Genomic DNA, 20,213 nt, shown 5'->3' with positions numbered 1-20,213 from the left:
CAATATGCCAAAATACTTGTTTCCATAATAAGTGTCCAGGCTGTTCTTACAAATATCTAAACTAGCACTTGCTTTAATGTAATTTGGTAGTCTGTTCCTTGCATCAGCTACTTTGTCAGAGAACAAGTTAGTACAATCCTCATTCCTATAGAATCTTGTACATAGGTTTGCTGATGATTCTCTAGTACCTTTTGATAACCCCAAACATTCCCAGAGGTAGTGGTCTCTAAATGCCCTATATACTTGAATAAGATCTTCTCTAGATATCTATAGGAGATGTTGTACAAATTCAGATAGTTTAATTTTTCATAATAACTTAAATTTTTACATCCATGGATGCCCTTGGCATATTTCCACTGTACTCTTTTTAGTTTACTCATGCTTATTGTCTTATGGGGTTTCCATACTGTTAATCCATACTTAAGTTTTGCTCTAGTGTAAGTAACTACAATCACAGCAACTTATCACTACACCATCTGACTTCATCATTTTTGATTTCCTAGACTTTATAAATCTTTTTATACAACCTATAGTTCTATAATTCTCATTAATCAATTGGGTGATATGATTAGAAAAACTCATAGCTTGGTCCCACCATTCTATCAGGCTCTGTCCAAATATTTTGTGCTAAGAGGTTGAGAGGTATGCACACACACATACACACCGATATTAATGCCAACTAAAAGATCCTAATTCTTTGGTTAATATTCTGTAGTTTTCACTATGAAAAAGAAATACTGGGGCTTATCTAGGCTTATACAAGATGTCCTCAGCATAATGTTATTGGGGAAACCTTCACATTGCTGTAGTCCCACCAAATCTGGAAGGTTACAAGTTTCCTGTTGTCAGTGGCTGACTACATATGGGCTGGCTAGGTTCTACATTGACTGCATTGTGTGGACATAGGAAGGAAAAATAAGGTGACAGCTATTTGTTTTCCATTTTCTCCCTTTCCCCTGAGTTAGCGTGATTTTGGAATAGGTATATTTAAAGGTCAGGGTTATATGGACATCCCCCCACATCAAGGGATGCAGGAGGTTTGCCCTCTGCAAACATATTTGCTTTTTGTGTTTTATAGCCTCAGGAGTATTGTAGTTTTAAAGTTGCACTCTACTGAGGATTTGCACATTTTAGCTTAGACTAATAGCCTGTCTACTGAATGGCACACAACTGTAATAAACTCATCTCTGCAGTAAAAAGACTAATATTTGTAGTTTCTTCTCCTATCACATAACACTGAGACTGTAATATTTAATCTCCATATTCACTCCCCAGTACCCAGCACACTGTTCTTCTAATGATCTGCGTGCAGGAACCAGACACCAACTACTTGTTGTTGAGGGGTGGTTTGACCTTAATGAAGGAATAAATGCATTTTGATTGACAGGTTCAGTGCATTGGGCTGCCATCACCCTTACAAGACAGTGGTACAACAAAATAGATAACTTCTTAAAGTAATGTAGTGTAGTGATCTTGACACCTGTACCTATTTCATATTACTGGCCATGACATTACATTTCTACTTAAAGCTTACCTTTTCCCTTAATTTCTGTAAGTAATATATACATCTGTCAGTTCCTCACATTTTGTAATGTTAGGTTTTCCATCCAAAATAAAATGGCTCCACTGTTTGAGAATTGGTAAGAAAATGAAACTGCTGTGGTGTAGTGGCGGTAATTTGAGCAGTACAGAACCTTATGGCATACATTTCAACCTATAAGCAAAAGAATTCCTGACAAAGCAAAAAATAATGGGAGCACAAATTCTCAAAATCAGAAACAGATTTTAAATATTTCTGTAATCATCTTGTGAAGTTCCTAGAATAACAGGTTTTGCATTAGCATGCATTTCCTGAAAGATACTGAGTCTAAAACTCAAATATTTGTCTGTATTTAGTGACTTCAATACCCAGTGATTTGCTGAAAAACAATTTTTATGAGGAACAAATCATGAATATGACACATGCTGTGAAATTCTAGACCAGACCTCTCCAACTGTTTTAGCTAAGGGGCCAATTACCATATAGTTCAGGAGCCACTTATCATACTTAGCAAGGTGTGGAGGGCCACATTACCATGTCTGGCATGTATCTGTGCATTCTAAGCAGTTCTGTTGCAGGACATACCGAGGACCAGATTAAATGCTTTGGCAGGCCAAATTGTGACCCTAGAGCCACCTGTTGGACACCTCTGTTCTAGATAGTTCAGATGTATGCCTTATATGGGGGAGTCAGGGATAAGGTGTTTTAGTCAGTGTATTAGCAAACTGCTTTTTATTTCAAATTCCAGTAGGTTCACAGTAGAGTGATATTTTCAGAGTATTCAATTTAAATTATGATAACTAGAACAATGTCTGTAGTGGTGTTTATTGACATTTTCAGTCTTTATTTAGTTAGTAATGGCAGTATTTTGGTTTAACTGCTTAAGGTTCCAAGAAGGAAATTGCAGTAATGGAAGCATCCCATCCATCAGAGTGCTGTGATGCAAATGGAAGGAAAGAAGGAAAAAAATAGTCAAATTTAGCCATTGGCTTAGATATTCTTGGAGTCAAGATGGAAGATGCTGAGCCACTCTTTCAAAGGCAAGATATCAGTCTTCCCTGTTGACAAACAAGTTGAAGATGTCTTAACAGAGGGTCATCCGATAAAGTCAGGATAATGAGGTCAGTTGCCTAGCCTTCTGTTTGCAGTGCTTGATTTGGCAATTGTACTGCTAATGTGGCCTCTGCAAGAAATGGGGAGCTGCAAGTGTAACACATTCTCAAATGTCACACATCCATGTGCATCCATGGTCTCTGTATGGGTCTTTGTACAACATGAAAATGAGCTAGGGAGTTTCACTGATAACTGTGACAACAGACTGTCACTTGATCAGTCTGCCATCCAGGAAACCTTGTTCTCCATTCCGTACAAGCCATGGACTATACGTCTATTGACACTCCTTTCCAGAGAAATAAATGGCTTAGTTAAGTGAAATCTTGAGTTCAGGAATGACTGAAAAAGAACAAATGGTATTCCTCTTGTTTATGGTTAGGCTGTGGTCCATAAGTCGGAAGATTCAAAAACGTTGCGTTGAAGTTGTGCGTGCATTAAAAACACAATTTAGGACTAATACCAGCAGGTAAAAGAAAGATTGCACTGTTAACAAGAGGAGTTAAAGTTAGTCAAAATTAAACAGGTTTTGCTAGCCTGTGTTAAAACTTCAATTAGAGGCCTACGAGTACTGATGTTTGCATTAAAACTAGAAGTCAGGAAGAATAGACAATCTTTTGAAATGAGGAACAACAGCTAGATTATGAAAGATGCAAGAAGTACCATTGGAACTGGTGTTAGCTACAGGGAGTTATTCAGAATATTGTACAGTTTAAGAATATATGTGGGGTAACCAGTCAAGGTTTTGGTAGCAGAGTTTACAGTTTTGTTCTGCTCCTTTGTAAGTTGTCCCAGTCACTACTGTTGTTATCAATATAGTTCTCATATATAGTAGTGGACCGTCATGTGCGTTTGGAAATGCTCTCCATGTAATCCTTTTAGCAGCTGGTAGTCTGGAGCAGTAAAGTAGTATTTAACAAACATAGGGCTGGTACACCACCCGCACTGCATTCTTCTGCTTGACTGATAACTCACTCATTTTCTTCTTCTAACTGGTTCATCAAACTCATTCCTGCTTGAACATACACACACAGATTTGGAGTCCATAGTTGACCTATAATCCATTTTGTGGCTTAATCAATCTTTCAGTAAGTAAGTTTCCTTAGGCATTTCTAAGAAGCAGTTAAGCTCTTTGGTGAACACCCACCCACCTCTGCACTGCCTTTGTATAAGTCCGTTACTTTTACTTGCACGTAGAGAATTCAAATAATTGAAATCTCATAATTTTTATCTTTCCACATTGCAGTGAGTTTACCCTGGGTTTATTCAGCATTTCTTTGCTTTTACCCTTAGTCTTTGAACAATTTCTTTGCTTCTGTTACTATCTGTGTTTAAAGTATTGGGTCTTCTGCTTTGAACTTTTTCCAGTAACATCCTCAGAAGAAAAGGTGAGAACTCCCTCTTCCATGACGTTTAATGCATTTTCTCCAGAAAAAAAATGCAGTGGCATTGCATCAGATTTTATACACATTCTCTACTTATTTCCTTGCACTGTTCATTGTTTTGCTCAGGGGGTTATCACAACTTCTGGGTCATTCCGTCACATCGTTTATTATAGTCTTTGACTCCTGGGTTATATTTGCCATTTTTTATAGCTTTTTTTGTTAACAAGTTGCTTTATAATCTCAGTATTGGTTTGTTCACATAATGTTTTGCAATCCCAATGTATGGTGTGCTTCTTTTATACCCTGGAGGCTTTCTTTCTTATGCTATATGTATATTATGTGTGTGTGTATATATATATATATATATATATATATATATATATATATATATATATAAAACTATAAATATACACACACACATATATATATATATATATATATATGTAAATATCCGTATTTATATATGTGTATATATATATATATATATATATATATATATATATATATAGATAGATATAGATATATGGATCTAGGACGTTTGCTCGATTGAGCAAACGACCAAAATCCAAACGGCTGGGCATACTTACGCGAAAGTGCTATTCACCAAAGCAGCACTTTTGTGTAAGTATGATCTGTTGCAGAGGCTGTATTACGGTGCGGGTAAGGGAGATTTCACTTTTCCCCACTGTAGTGTGGTCTGGGAGGGAGAATATTAAGGTGGGGGGGTGTGGTGGGTGCAAGGCATAGTTACGCGAAAGTGCTATTCACCAAAGCAGCATATTTGTGTAAGTATGACTGTTGCCGAGGCTCTACTACAGTGCTGGTAAGGGAAATTGCACTTTTCCCCACTGTATTGTGGTCTCGGAGAGAGAATATTAAAGTAGGGAGGGTGTGAGGGGCACAGCCCCCCACATGGGGGGTGCAGGGGGCCGAAGCCCCCCTTCTAAAATGTAAACAAAGTGTTTTTTTTTCAGACGCTTTAACAAAAGCGCGTTTTCAATAAAAGCGCTTTGTTAAAGTGTGTTCGGGTTTTATGGATTCGGACATTTGCTCAGTCGAGCAAACGTCCTAGATCTATATATATATATATATATATATATATATATATATATATATATATATATATAGTCTTTTATTAATTAACAATGATAAAACAAAAACAAATCTGAATCTATGATGGATAGGAATCGAGATGCTTTATTATATAAATAAAAAAACCTCTCAAAAATAAGATTCTGAAGAAGTTTTCATCTGAAAATACTGAAAAGAAGAGTATTTAAGATTTTTTAAATTAATATTTAATGAAATTTTCTAATTCTCCATTCCAGAGGGAACTGATTTTGTATTTTTTACAATGATAAAACAAAGGGAACTATAATTAGCCTTCAGATGGGTTTATAATATGACCTTCTCATTGCATTGTTTCTAAAGTCATAATTTTTCCAATGTATGATATGCTCCTCTGTTGTCTAATCTTCTATTTCCATGTGCCTGCCGAAGCATTCTTTATTAATGTCAGACTTTTAAATTATTATCTTTTGTAACTCTGACATCCCAGATCCTGCATTTACTTCTGTGTTGTTTTCCTTTCACTCCCATACAACTTTGCTTTCAGAATCTTTGATGTTGCCCATCATTTCTATTACATTATCTGTTGTTGGTTCTTGGGGGGGGGGGGCTTTCTTAGTTTTAGCTGTTCTTCCAACCAGCCTATATACTGTTACAAAATGCTTAGTATGTTGTGATTATTTACATGTCCAGATCAAAAAACTTTCTTTTGATTCCCAGGTGCTTCATACTATTTCCTAATCAGTTCTTGGAGTTTCACCTTCCACTTCTCCAACTTTTTGCACTTTCAAAATATATGCTACCAGTCCAGTTTTTGGTTTAAGTTGCATACACCAGCAACCGCCTTTGACTCCCAGGAACATTTTACTTATTCTATCTAGTGCATAACATATTTATATAGACATTTCCATTCAAATACCTTAATTGTGTAGATTTTTTTGGTTTCATTGATGCTAAACATATCTTAGCCCACCCCACCCCCATTCTTCTCTTTCTTCTGTTACTGTCTATTGCCAAATTTGCATTTGCTTATTCATTATCTATTGGTCTCTTGTGGTTATCAGCCTGTAAGTCCTTCTCACTGATCTTTTGATATTTAGTCTGACTGCCTTGCTTCAATGACTATGTTTTTCACTTCTGATTTTTTTATTCCTTTCCACCAATTTCTTTGGCATAGTCTTGTAATCTGCATGATCCTGTAAGCCTTATTACATCTCTTTTTTCTCAATTGTTTTTATTGAAAATTTTAACAAGGAAACATTAATATATGATAATAGAAATATTATAAAGCAAATGTACATATTTAAAAGAAAATAATAAACAATATTTACAATGGTGTACAATGATGTACTATGAAGCAAAGCATTTTAGACAGAAAAAAATGTGTTGAGTAGTTGTTGCTTATTAATTATTAAAGTCTGTTTATGCATCAGTTCTTTGAATTTCAACTATATATTATATGAAGAGATGATTCTAGATGTTCTTGTCTTGATAATGATAGTTCAAGATGACAGACTTCAGTTGCCAAGTATACAAATTCCTTCATAGTAGGAGTAGCCTGATTCTTTTAGCTCTTGGTATATGAAATAAAATAAGCAATTTAGTCAACATAAATTTATCATTAAAAAGAGACTGTAAGAGATTATTCGTATTATCCCGATATGTTTTAAGTTGTATACAATTGTAAAACATATGCTGCCAGTCAGCTTTAAGATCTCTTAACCTTGTTTTTTATTTTTGTAAAAGATTTGACCAACTAGTGAGGGCTTCTCCTTGTCCCAGATGCTCCTAGAACAGAATGTTATTTTCTGTAACCTACCACCTTGCTAAATTTGTAGTGTCTGGCTGTGAGTCTTACCTAGACATTTATTATTTTATTTGATTTATTTATTTAAATTTGTTGATCGGGAGTGTCCGACTGGACGTAGGTCCATTTTCAGCAGAGGCCCGGGGAGAAAAGCTCCACAGTTAAAATAAACAGACAGTAGTTACATTGGATTACATAGTGATTAACAATTTAACATAGCAATTACTTACAACATAATAAATAAATACATATATATACATATACGTACATACATATATGCATATAAATACAACATAAAATAAATAAGTAAATAATAAAATAAATAAGTAAATACATTTGTCTTGGCTCAGCATCAGAGTTCTCCATTTCAAATAGTAATTATTCTGCATGTACTAATCAAGCCTTATTTGTGTTGCCTTGTGGTATTTTTCCAGGTCTGACAATGCCTGGCCCTCTTCTTGTATTGGCAGAATTGTTTGCTAGCTGATCCTCAGATGTTTGTCTTTCCAGACAAATCTAAGTAAAACTTTTTTTAGTGACATCCAGAAATATTGCTCAGGGTTGTATATAAATGCCTGACTAGCCTCATCACAGGTAGTATAAACATCTTAACGGCTTGTATTTTTTGATCTGAATACATTATCATGCCTTCCCATTTTTGTAAGTGTTGAGTAATTGTTTGCCTGATCTCTTCCCAAGTATACTTATAGGAGTTGGCTACTTTCTTTGCAGTCCATATTCCCAAATATTTCATTTTATAGTACCCATAAGTCTGGGTAGTCTTTCAACAATTGCTGTGTAGGAATATAATTTACATTAATGGGTTTTGTTTTACCTACATGTACTTTAGGACCTGAGATCTCATGGAACTGTCTTAATAAACTAAAGTGTTGTAGACCCTGGTCCAGATTTGTTAAATAGATAATCCCATCATTAACAAACACCACTAATTTTTCTTTGTTTTCTGTGCCAGTCCCATCCCCTAATGTTACTTTAAGCATCTGTACATGTGGCTCCAGATACAATCCAGACAGGAGGGGAGAGAGGGGGGAGCCCTGTCTTGTTCCTCTACCTATTGGGAATTCTGATGTTAATTCACCATTTATCTTTAATATGGCCTTATATGTCCTGCAGTAGCATGACAAAATTCCTTGGGAGTCCTATGTTATACATCACATCCTGTAAGAAGTCCCAGCTGACCAGGTCAAATGCCTTTTATGCACTCAGAATTAGCAGCAGACCTTTAGTGAATCTTTCTGCCTCTTGATGTATCGTATGCATTTTTAATATGTTTATCAAATATCTGCCTGGCTTTCACAAATCCACACTGATCCAAAGCTATTATCATTGACAGCATACTGGCCAGTCTTTTAGACATAACTGCTATAAAAATTTTAATTATTGTGATTTAACACCGTGATCAGATGATAGAAATCTGAATCAACTGTGTCTTTCTCCTACTTTGGATTACTGTAGCTACCGTTGTCATCCATGTGTCTGGAATCTTTTTATCCTTCAGTATGGTGTTGAACATTCTATACCAAACTGGAATAAATCTTTTCTTATATTCTTCTCACATTTGTTGGCAACCCATCCACTCCTGGTGACGTCCCTTTGACATGTGCATTTAGCTGTTGTATTTCTTCTACTGCTGTGGTGTTCATGAGATATTTACCATCCTGTTAAATTATTTTAGCAATCTCCACCTTTAGTAGGAACTGCCCCACTTTCTCATCCCATTTATTAACCTGGGTCTGCTTCAAATACAGTATTTTATTATTTCCTCAGCTCACTTGTTTGAATCACAAGTGAGCGACTCCAGTTTAGAGAAAGTGCATTTAACCAAAAATGCACTTTCGCGAATTATACATAACCAAACCACGGTACATTGGGGGTAAGGGAATATACTCCTTTTCCCACTGTAGTATGATCTCGGAGTTGGCATAGTTAAGTAGCAGGGATGTATGGGGGGGTAATAGGGGCTTGCCCCCTGCAAAAATATGTTTGTATTGTATTTTATGTGGGGTTTTGTGGATCGGTAAAGTGTAATTCGCAAAAGTGCATTTTCGCTTAAATCCACTTTCGTTGAACTGGAGTTGCTCACTTGCAATTCAAACAAGTGAGCTTTTGATGAGTCAAAGTAGACCCACACATATATATATATATATATATATATATATATATATATATATATATGTGTGTGTGTGTGTGTGTGTGTGTGTATATATATATATATATATATATATATATATATATATATATATATATATATATATATATATATATATATATATATATATATATATATATATATATATATATGATATGGGTTCCCTTCAAAATATTTAAAACTCATAACATCTAATTTCATAACATTGAGACCAGAACATCTAAAACCCAAAAGATCTAAAACCCATAACATTGAATTTCATAATATCTAACAGTACAAATCACATGAAAATAACATCCCACCAACATGTAAAGACACCAAACTACCAAACACACCTTTTACTACTTTTCTGTCCAGCCTGGACTAACTACCATGCCTGTCTGAGTAAAAAGTAAAATAAAGTCCTTCAGGATCCCCAGATGTTTTCCTTCTTCTGTCAGTCCATATATTTTCAGATAGCTGTTTAGGAGCCTCCCTTGCAGAGAGATCCTTGTTTCTCATGGTCCCTCAGTGACATCCCCCTTCTTAGTTATAATTATACGGCCAAGCTGGAGGCTGAGCTCTCTCAACACAGGACTGGCATGACCAGACAGGAGGAGAAGGTTACCACACACACTATAGATCCAGTCTCACATAGTACCATCACAACCACAAATCATACACATAAACACACAAAGACATACTCGGAGGCTCTGATCAAAAACCTACCAAAACAACAGAGACCACCAAAGCATACACCCAAACAACTACCACCTCAGAACACAACACCTGCAACACATAGACCTCACAGTCAGAGTGTCAAACAGTCACAGCCCTTAAGGCCAAACACAATGCCAGACACACTAGTCATTGGTGACTCCATAGTCAGACACACTGACGTCCCACTCACCAGACTGAGTAAGGAGAAGGTCACAGTAAGCTGCCTGTCGGGCGCTAGAATCCGCCACATAACGCAAGCACTCAGGTCTCTCAACAGAAGGTACAAGTATGACTCAGTCATTGTCCACGCTGGTGTAAACGACCTGAGACGTACCTCCTTGGACTACATGAAAAGAGACATTGAGGAGCTCTCTGATTATGTAGCCCAGGCAGGTATGACCCTGACCCTGAGCAGTATCCTACCTTCACCAAGAATGATGCCACAATACAGAGATAAGATGATCAGTTTTAACAATTGGCTTAAACTCTGGTGTCATTCAAAGGGGATCCAGTGTCTGTCTGCCTGGGATGACATGCTGGACAAGCCACGCTGCTTTAAGGGACGGCTTGCACCTGTCACCCCTGGGATTCCGGATATTGGCAAAGGCTCTTGCCACCTCCATAGTGCCTTTTTTAGGCAAGGCTCAAATTCTAAACCTTCCACCCTAGAACACAAAAAAGGGAAAAAACTAAGGGTAATGCTGCTCAATGCCAGAAGTCTCAATCTCAAAATGCACGCACTCGAGGCCCTTCTCAGTATGGAGAACATCGATGTCTGTGCTGTGACAGAAACCTGGTTCAAGGCTCCTGAGAGCACCCCAGCACTATCAGGTTTTACCTCATATCATGCGTTCCCGCCCCAGAATCCGGACAATACCAAGAAAGGAGGGGGGGTATCCATATTCATCAAGGATACTTACACCTCAAGATTGGTGGCAACGCACGATGCATCTGAGACCATCCAGGTGCAGTTAACCATAGGCAAGACTGCTCTACAGATTGTAGCATGTTACAGGCCACCCTCACAAACTCAGGAATTTCACTTGGCCTTCCTGAAAACACTGGAGGGAATAAATGTATCCCCAAATACCATCATACTAGGTGACTTCAATTACCCAAGTATAGACTGGGAACACTACTCAAGCCCAAACACCCTAGCCCAAAAGTTCCTGGAATTCATAAACTCAAATGCCATGGAACAACTAGTCACCACCCCTACAAGAGGAGAAAACATACTTGATCTCATCATCACGAACATAGGGGCAAAATGTTCAACACCAGAAGTATACCCCTCACTGGTGAGATCAGATCACAAACTAATCTCGCTGGAGGTCCTCATCCCACCCCCTCCTGAAACAATAAAGACCACAGTAAAGAACTTCTCGAAAGCCGACTTTACACTTCTAAAGACCAGTGTGGTCTCTTTTAGGGCCCCCGGGCCGGCAGAAAACAGTACTCTAGCCGCTGAATCACTTACAAAGGCCTTCTACCAGCACCTGCAGGACTGCATGGATAAGGCAATCCCAAGCAAAACAAAGACTCTTTGTACCAAAGGCAAACGTCCAGTCTGGTGGACCCCAGCCATAAACAAACTCTACAACAAAAGGAGGAAGCTACTACATGCTAGAGCAAAATCCTTGAAAGGTAAGACACCTTTAATCACTATAAGTAAAAAACTAAGAGCTCTCATAAAATCATCCAAAGCAAATTTTGAGAGAAAAATAGCTAAAGACTCTAAAGACAATCATAAGGCCTTCTTTAGCTATGTTAGAAACCTGGGAGGAAACTCCCAGATATGCTCAGAATTAGTTCAAAATGATGAGAAGATTACTGATCCTACAGACATTGCCAACATACTGGCGGACAGGTTCAGTGCAAACTCCCCCCCCCTCCCCCCCAAAAGGAGAGATATCCATACCAACAGATTGCAGCCCCCCAAATATCTCTAATGCCCAAGTGAGAACTGTTCTCTCAAAGGCAAAAAACACAGCATCCATGGGACCTGATGGTGTCCCCGGCTGTGTGTTACATGCACTCAACGAGGAATTAAACCCTCAGTTAGGACAGCTGTTTAATCATAGTATCACCTCTGGATACGTACCCAGGGAGTGGCGCACAGCGACTGTGGTCCCACTTCACAAAGGCGGTGCCTCCACCGACCCTGGAAATTACCGGCCCATTAGCTTGACAAGCCTTATCTGCAAAGCCATGGAGAGGATCATAATGGATCTCATAAATAAAGACATAGGGAATTTGCAGACTTTGGATCCAACCCAGTTTGGCTTTGTCAAAGGCAGGTCATGCCTTTTAAACTTGGTTGACTTTTTCGAAACAGTCACCAAGGCCATTGATGAGGGAAAGGCAGTCCATACAGCCTACCTTGATCTGGCGAAGGCCTTCGACACAATACCCCACTCAGGTATTGTTGAAAAACTCATCAGCCTAAATGTTAACCCATACATCACAAGATGGGTTGCAAACTGGCTGAGTGACAGAACCCACAGGGTCAGAGTTGCCGGTGCCATGTCTGACTCAAAGCCTGTCTCAAGTAGTGTCCCACAGGGCTCAGTCCTGGGCCCACTCCTGTTTGGCATCTACTTTTCCGAAGTACAAGCAAACACAGGAGGGTTATGGCTGACAAAGTTTGCAGACGACTGCAAACTGGGTGTCGTAGTCGAAAATACATCTGACACAGATATCCTTCAGAAGGGTCTCACAGATACGGATAACTGGTGCCAGAGCCACGGCCTAAAGTTAAATGCCAAAAAATGCATAGTCATACCCTTCGGGAAAAACAAGGTTACCCCTAGCTACCATATAGGTGGCAATCCACTGAGCACAGAAGAGGTTATCAGGGACCTGGGCACCCAGGTTGACAGCAGTCTGTCATTCGACACACATGTTGCTAAAATAGTTAGGAAGACCTTCTACATTGCCCACCTTATCATGAAGGGATTCACATCTAGATCAAGGGAGGTCATAGTCTCCCTATATTCATCACTCATCAGACCAATGATTGAGTACAATGCCCCATTCGGAATGTATCTGACCCGACATTTGCAGCAGCTGGAGAGGCCGCAGAAGTTCCTCACCAAGAGGATCATGGGTCTCAAAAATCTTTCCTATGCGGCCCGACTGAAAGAACTCCAACTCTATTCAGTCGCTTACCGCTTGCTCAGGGGTGACCTGTGCCTGACATACAAGGCATTGTCAAACCCTGACTTGAGCATGCTTCACCTCAAAAAATCTAGATCCGTCAGAGCCACAAGGGCGGGAGACCTAAACCTTGACACAACCATTAATAGAACGTGCTGGAGGGATAGATTCATTACCCAGAGACTCCCTATGCTGTGGAACAAAATCCCGGTATATGTGAGGCAAAGCACCTCGCTGGCTTTGTTCAAGAGAAATCTTGACCAATGGATGGGAGATCGCAAGTATACCCCAGGGATTACCTCAGTGTCACTGCTCGACAGAGGCACAGCAAAATAATGGGCTTAGTTCCCCAAACCAAAGGGGTGGCGTAAGCCACAAAACTATGGGCTAGGCTTGTAAATGCCTTCGGGCAGATAGCCTAGTATGAACCTATGAACCTATGAACCTATGTTCCAATCTCCCACTGTTATCATTACCCCTTACTGAAATCCTAACACTTCTGCAAATATCTTTTTTAAGTTCCTTTTTTTTTTTGCTTTTGAGGGATATATATGTTCACTAAAGTGAACCTTCTGCCCTGCCAGTAACCCCATGTCAACACAAATCCTCAATGATGGTCACTGATTTCCTCCTTTACTGCTATGGGGATACTTCTTGTAACTACACAAATCCTCCATGATGGTCACTGATTTCCCCCTTTACTGCTATGGGTATAATTTCTGTAACTACACAAATCCTTCATGATGGTCACTGATTTCCCCCTTTAAAGCTATGGGGATACTTCTTGTAACTACACAAATCCTTCATGATGGTCACTGATTTCCTCCTTTACTGCTTATAGGTTCATAGGTTCATACTAGGCTATCTTCCCTAGGGCATTTATAAGCCTAGCCAGAGTGTGTTTGGCTTTTGCCACCCATTTTAAATGAATTTTGCTATGCCCTTTTTCGAGGTTAGTATTCTGTGCCTCTGTCTAACAGTGACACAGAAGTGATACCCAGGGTAAACCTACGATCTCCCATCCACTCATCAAGATTCCTCTTGAAGAGAGTCAATGAGGGACTCTGCCTAACCTGGACTGGGATTTTATGCCAGAGTGAAGGGAGCCTCTGGGGATACTTATGTAACTACACAAATCCTCCATGATGGTCACTGATTTCCTCCTTTACTGCTATGGGGATACTTTCTGTAACTACACATTAATTCCATGATGGTCACTGATTTCCTTCATGGCACAGATCGCCTTTACTGCTATGGGGATACTTTCTGTAACTACACAAATCCTCCATGATGGTCACTGATTTCTCCCTTTACTGCTATGGGGATACTTTCTGTAACTACACAAATCCTCCATGATGGTCACTGATTTCCCCCTTTACTGCTATGGGGATACTTTCTGTAACTACACAAATCCTCCATGATGGTCACTGATTTCCTCCTTTACTGCTATGGGTATAATTTCTGTAACTAAACAAATCCTCCATGATGGTCACTGATTTCCCCCTTTACTGCTATGGGGATACTTTCTGTAACTACACAAATCTCACATGATGGTCACTGATTTCTCCCTTTTCTGCTATGGGGATACTTCTTGTAACTACACAAATCCTCCATGATGGTCACTGATTTCCTCCTTTACTGCTATGGGGATACTTTCTGTAACTACACAAATCTCCCATGATGGTCACTGATTTCCCCCTTTACTGCTATGGGGATACTTTCTGTAACTACACAAATCTCCCATGATGGTCACTGATTTCCTCCTTTACTGTTATGGGGATACTTTCTGTAACTACACAAATCCTCCATGATGGTCACTGATTTCCTCCTTTACTGCTATGGGGATACTTTCTGTAACTACACAAATCCTCCATGATGGTCACTGATTTCCCCCTTTACTGCTATGGGGATACTTTCTGTAACTACACAAATCCTCCATGATGGTCACTGATTTCCTCCTTTACTGCTATGGGGATACTTTCTGTAACTACACAAATCCTCCATGATGGTCACTGATTTCCTCCTTTACTGCTATGGGGATACTTTCTGTAACTACACAAATCCTCCATGATGGTCACTGATTTCCTCCTTTACTGCTATGGGGATACTTTCTGTAACTACACAAATCCTCCATGATGGTCACTGATTTCCCCCTTTACTGCTATGGGGATACTTTCTGTAACTACACAAATCTCCCATGATGGTCACTGATTTCCTCCTTTACTGCTATGGGGATACTTTCTGTAACTACACAAATCCTCCATGATGGTCATTGATTTCCCCCTTTACTACTATGGGGATACTTTCTGTAACTACACAAATCTCCCATGATGGTCACTGATTTCCCCCTTTACTGCTATGGGGATACTTCTTGTAACTACACAAATCTCCCATGATGGTCACTGATTTCCTCCTTTACTGCTATGGGGATACTTTCTGTAACTACACAAATCCTCCATGATGGTCACTGATTTCCTCCTTTACTGCTATGGGGATACTTTCTGTAACTACACAAATCCTCCATGATGGTCACTGATTTCCTCCTTTACTGCTATGGGTATAATTTCTGTAACTAAACAAATCCTCCATGATGGTCACTGATTTCCCCCTTTACTGCTATGGGGATACTTTCTGTAACTACACAAATCCTCCATGATGGTCACTGATTTCCTCCTTTTCTGCTATGGGGATACTTCTTGTAACTACACAAATCCTCCATGATGGTCATTGATTTCTCCCTTTACTACTATGGGGATACTTTCTGTAACTACACAAATCTCCCATGATGGTCACTGATTTCCCCCTTTTTTGCTATGGGGATACTTCTTGTAACTACACAAATCATCCATGATGGTCACTGATTTCCTCCTTTACTGCTATGGGGATACTTTCTGTAACTGCACAAACCCTCCATGATGGTCATTGATTTCTCCCTTTACTACTATGGGGATACTTTCTGTAACTACACAAATCTCCCATGATGGTCACTGATTTCCTCCTTTATTGTTATAGTGATACTTCTTGTAACTACACAAATCTCCCATGATGGTCACTGATTTCCTCCTTTATTGCTACAGGGATACTTCTTGTAACTACACAAATCCTCCATGATGGTCACTGATTTCCCCCTTTACTGTTATGGGATACTTTCTGTAACTCCACAAATCTCCCATGATGGTCACTGATTTCCTCCTTTACTGTTATGGGGATACTTTCTGTAACTACACAAATCCTCCATGATGGTCACTGATTTCCTCCTTTACTGCTATGGGGATACTTTCTGTAACTACACAAATCCTCCATGATGGTCACTGATTTCCTCCTTTACTGCTATGGGGATACTTTCTGTAACTACACAAATCCTCCATGATGGTCACTGATTTCCCCCTTTTCTGCTATGGGGATACTTCTTGTAACTACACAAATCCTCCATGATGGTCACTGATTTCCTCCTTTACTGCTATGGGGATACTTTCTGTAACTGCACAAACCCTCCATGATGGTCATTGATTTCTCCCTTTACTACTATGGGGATACTTTCTGTAACTACACAAATCTCCCATGATGGTCACTGATTTCCCCCTTTACTGCTATGGGGATACTTTCTGTAACTACACAAATCCTTCATGATGGTCACTGATTTCCTCCTTTACTGCTATGGGGATACTTTCTGTAACTACACAAATCCTCCATGATGGTCACTGATTTCCTCCTTTACTGCTATGGGGATACTTTCTGTAACTACACAAATCCTTCATGATGGTCACTGATTTCCTCCTTTACTGCTATGGGGATACTTTCTGTAACTGCACAAACCCTCCATGATGGTCATTGATTTCTCCCTTTACTACTATGGGGATACTTTCTGTAACTACACAAATCTCCCATGATGGTCACTGATTTTCCCCTTTACTGCTATGGGGATACTTCTTGCAGCTACACAAATCTCCCATGATGGTCACTGATTTCCTCCTTTATTGTTATAGTGATACTTCTTGTAACTACACAAATCCTCCATGATGGTCACTGATTTCCCCCTTTACTGTTATGGGATACTTTCTGTAACTCCACAAATCCTCCATGATGGCCACTGATTTCCTCCTTTACTGCTGTGGGGATACTTCTTGTAACTACACAAATCCTCCATGATAGTCACTGATTTCCTCCTTTACTGCTATGGGGATACTTTCTGTAACTACACAAATCCTCCATGATGGTCACTGATTTCCTCCTTTACTGCTATGGGGATACTTTCTGTAACTACACAAATCTCCTATGATGGTCACTGATTTCCCCCTTTACTGCTATGGGGATACTTTCTGTAACTACACAAATCCTCCATGATGGTCACTGATTTCCTCCTTTACTGCTATGGGGATACTTTCTGTAACTACACAAATCTCCCATGATGGTCACTGATTTCCTCCTTTACTGCTATGGGGATACTTCTTGTAACTACACAAATCTCCCATGATGGTCACTGATTTCCTCCTTTACTGCTATGGGGATACTTCTTGTAACTACACAAATCCTCCATGATGGTCACTGATTTCCCCCTTTACTGTTATGGGGATACTTTCTGTAACTCCACAAATCTCCCATGATGGTCACTGATTTCCTCCTTTACTGCTATGGGGATACTTTCTGTAACTACACAAATCCTCCATGATGGTCACTGATTTCCTCCTTTACTGCTATGGGGATACTTTCTGTAACTACACAAATCCTCCATGATGGTCACTGATTTCCCCCTTTACTGCTATGGGGATACTTCTTGTAACTACACAAATCTCCCATGATGGTCACTGATTTCTTCCTTTACTGCTATGGGGATACTTCCTGTAACTACACAAATCCTTTATGATGGTCATTGATTTCTCCCTTTACTGCTTTGGGGATAATTCCTGTGTTTAGTAGTAATACCTGATTGTTTTCCTCTTCGTTTTGCTTTCAAATATTCTCCCTCTCTAGATCTCCTTTTTATAACCTTTTCATTTTCTTCTTTTGATAGGTAGGCTTTCTGTAACAGTTTCACTTTTAATCTAAACTGTTTTCTGTGTGCTACTATCTTCCTAATTTTCTTTTCATTTACATGCCCATCTGTATTCCAGGGTAACATTTTTAACATTCTGCTGCCTTTATCCCATATGTAGGCTTTGAGACTTTGGGCTGAACTTTAGTTTACAGTGCATAAGATATTGATGCATATCTGTTGTAGAGGCCTTCTTTTAAGCAACTTATAACAACCCAGCAGTTTCCCATCTGTCCCATGCCCATTTACCCACATAACTTTTAAACTGTAAGCATGAATAGTAAATCTTTTACAAAAATTCCTTATAACATGTTTTTTCTATCTTCTTATGAGCAACTGCTCTCAAGTTGCACAGAGTAACTAGTCTCCTATATCTCCCATCTGTTATTGTGACTCCCTCCTGCCTTGATCTGATAACTAACTTTTGTTCTTTTGGTTTCCTGTGGCTTTCCAAGCCCTTATGCTTATTCCAACTCATCCTTTCTGATCAGCTTGTAGGGAGTTCTTGTATTCCATAGTATATTGTGAGATACTCTGTGGCTATTTTGTAATTCTCAAGATCTTTTATCTGTCTAGGAGACTTTTAGATACATTCTGTCCACTTAGCTGGGGCTTCCCTGGCCCATATTCATTTCTCAACCGCTTCTGTACAACCTGCACCAAAATCTCTCAATGTCAGCCTGTCAGACTTCAGAATTTTCATTGTTTCCTCCTTTATGTTGATCTTCACCTCCCTTCACTCCTTCTGGTCTAAGTTGATATGGCTGCCTCTAGCAAGGAACTAGTTGTAATATCTCATAATTTATGACTTTCCCCTTTTCTCTTAAAATTCTATGACATTTTTCTTTTTTAAATTTCTAAATAACCAATTTATAAGATTCAAACTGTTCTTTTTAAACCTTCAGCTACCATGTTAACATGCATATTCTCAAATGGGGGTGGGTGAGGTAATGCTGAATGTTGTTTTTCATGATTTACCATCAAAATTGCGAGTGAAGGTTTGACAACCATGGGATGTCGAAATTTGGTTGGCTGAATCTGTGTTGTTGAACCTTCATTTATGCAAGTCCTGGTTCAGTGAATGCACTGTGCATTCGCACATAAGTTGTCGACCTTATGACAAGCGATTGCGATACAGTGCAGAGCAGGAAATTTGCCATTTTTCCCCACTGTAGTGCGATCACGGAGTTGGAATATGTAATATGTGGGTGGGGGGTACAACCCTCCCACATGAGGGGTGCAGGGGGGCTTGCCCCCTTCATAATAGTTATGTGACATGATATGAAGTGTCCGACTGCAGTCTACGGATGTCGAGAAATGTTGAATTTGCTTAAGGAAGTGTATTTGCAACCTTCTGACCTTTTCAATGTGCCGTTTTGAACATGTGCATTGATATTTCAGGTAGGAATTTATTTTGAATTTCAACTCTTTGATAGTAAACCTTTTTTCATAATTCCCAAGTATTATGGCTGATAATATTAACATTATCTCTACTTTATTATTTGAAGTAAATATACATAATTATCTTCTTGGTTGAGTTATTTCGTATTAGTAATGTATGATCTTCTCAAGTCCAGTTCTGTCTATTGCCAGTCTTTACTTGAGGCTTCCATTTCTCAGAATTGCTCCATTTCTTTGCACTTTTCTAGCATTTTCTGCCTGAATGTCAGGAATGACTTCAATGACCATCTCTGTTATGGTAGCTTTTGTTGCTGATTACCAGTTTCCTGGCCATTATCTGAATTTTCTCTTACAGATTCTTTTGGTCATATCTTTCACGCTCCTCTTGGGCTGCCTCAGGGTCCATGAAAATTTTTGTTCCTGAAGGGAAACATACTTTTAATATAGCTAGAGTCAGTAGTCTGCCTTTGGCCCCATCTTCCTGCAAAGTCTTACGTGTGGAATAAAGTCATTCCTCTTCAACCTGGTTCCTAGAGAAGAATCGATTAACAAGTATTCTAGAGTACATTAGCAGCAGCCCCTTGGCTTTTCTCTACAGTAGATTAAAAAGTTACTCTTGTAGTTGAAAGTTCTGAACTTTTGCCACAGTTGGTCTTGGTAACTGGGTTCATGGTCTCACCAAGAAGTAAACTATATGGACTCTGTCTAGTAGGACTTTCTTTTTTAGGATTTCCATCCACAGACTCAATTGTGGTATCATAAAGTTTATACAGCCTTTCCCATAAATACCCTTAGCTATATTGGAAAAGCATAGTTTCTCTCCGTGTTCCCTGTTTTTTCTCTCA

This window comes from Protopterus annectens, chromosome 1.part1 (assembly GCF_019279795.1).
Source record: "Protopterus annectens isolate FY-2018-M chromosome 1.part1, PAN1.0, whole genome shotgun sequence".
NCBI lineage: Eukaryota > Metazoa > Chordata > Ceratodontiformes > Protopteridae > Protopterus > Protopterus annectens.
Note: the sequence above shows the minus strand (reverse complement) of the source record.